This window comes from Aplysia californica, unplaced genomic scaffold, assembly GCF_000002075.1.
Source record: "Aplysia californica isolate F4 #8 unplaced genomic scaffold, AplCal3.0 scaffold02041, whole genome shotgun sequence".
NCBI lineage: Eukaryota > Metazoa > Mollusca > Gastropoda > Aplysiida > Aplysiidae > Aplysia > Aplysia californica.
In genome coordinates, this window is record NW_004799311.1 from 11,573 (window position 1) to 13,287 (window position 1,715).

At 44.7% G+C, this 1,715-nt stretch overlaps 1 long non-coding RNA gene across 2 annotated transcripts in view; it reads left to right on the forward strand.

Annotated features, from left to right (window-relative positions):
* LOC118479086 overlaps window positions 1-1,160 on the forward strand; it is a 12,569-nt gene extending 11,409 nt beyond the window's left edge. For both annotated transcript variants that reach the window (XR_004859466.1, XR_004859467.1), the window contains exon 2: window positions 946-1,160. This is a non-coding gene — a long non-coding RNA (uncharacterized LOC118479086). The remainder of the gene's footprint in view (window positions 1-945) is intronic.
* The last annotated feature ends 555 nt before the right edge of the window (window positions 1,161-1,715 follow it).

Sequence of the window (1,715 nt, forward strand, 5' to 3'; positions counted from 1 at the left end):
TCCTCCTGTGAGGTCGTCCGTGCTTCTTTTGTTTGTTTGTTGTTGTTGTTGTTTCTAATTTCCCCATAATTGTTTTTTTTCTGTTTGTCTTAAGGCTAAAAACAGCAGCGCCAACCTTGTGCCTCTGTAAATAGATTATTGATGGTCTGGTGAGTCTGCCTACGTTTTCTCGGCGTTAAAATGACTGTTACTGTATCGACGTGGGTCTCTTTACTCCGTTTCAATGTCAGCGAGTGAAGGTTCGTGAAGTTTGAGCGACGTAACTCTAAGACAGGTAGACAACATGTATCGCTCTCAGCCCAGGTTGACATTTGCAGGCAAGTCCGCCTCCTAAAGTACATGTTTTATTACCTGACATGTGTCGGTGAAAACGCCATAAGGCATAATGTATTTATTTTTTTGTTTTGTTTTGTTTTATTTTGTTTTCTTTATCAGAGAATAAGAAACCGTTTAGAGACTTGAGTCGCGAACTGAACGTTGATAAGGTAATCATATTCAATTCTTGACGCGCATCTGCCTGACGTGTGAATGAAAGGCACAGCCCGGGGTGACGGACCAGTGAGTTTCGTAGAAAGTGACGAGTAGGGAGAAATCCCCCGAACTGTCGACTTGTACGTGTGGTTGTGGTTTGTAAGAAGCGGGTCTAGAGGAGGCAAACAGCCGGAACATTAACATGTTTCTTGTGTCGCCCCTGTGTGTCGCGAGCCTTTCAATAGTGCTGTCTTCGATTTGGAAATGTTTGCTTTGAAGTAAAAACAACAACAACAACAACAACAACAACAACAACAACAACAACAACAACAACAAAAAACCCCAGATCGTTTCAGTTTTGTGGCCGGCTTTGTGACAGTTTTGACTTGTGTTGGGAATTGCAAATCTTTTATTACTTTTTTTATTACTTTGTTTTGGTTTTGTTTCCTATGTCAACTTCTTCTTCTCTTCTAGGATATTAACAGTAACATTTTAAAAGTACGCCAGGATATCTTCCCTTCAACGAACTGCGCACCGGACAATAAGTCTAGTAGTGATTCGTTCCCAGCGACAAATTTGGTAGTAGATAATAGAATATCTACGTGCATTTTTTGGCTTCTACAAGAAGGTTACATTCCTAAATTGTGAATTTTTTTCCCCAAGCGACGAGATTGTGTGGTTGAAAAAAACCCCCCAAAAACCACCAAAAAAACCCTCCAATTTTCTTCCCTGCAACAATCTTTACGACGAGACAGTTGTGAGTTGTGAGAGCAGAGCGTCTGTTGTGTTGACTAACTTCCTCGAGACTAGTAATTCGTTCCCCCGACTGGAGGTGTGGGGGTAGTCGCCTGGATGCGTACCTATAGCGAGTCCGATGCCGTGATGGAGTTAAAAGGCAGCAAGCTGAGCGTGGATGTGAACCTGAACCACCTGGTGGGGAAGGCGGGCAGCCGCAGCACGCCCGTGTCTCCTTGCTCCCCGAACCCGCTGGACAACGAGCGGCTGCAGAGGCGCTCCACGGGGCTCACGGCCTTCAATGATTATGTGGTGAGTCCACGCAACTTACACACCTACACACAATATACGTGCGTGCGTGTGCGTGCTCGCACCTACATGCGCACACGCACACGCACACAGATACGTGAACTCACATGCATACACACATACGTACATAAGCACGTGTACGAACGTTTATCCGCACAAGCATAATAGATACACACACATACACACACATGCCCACAATA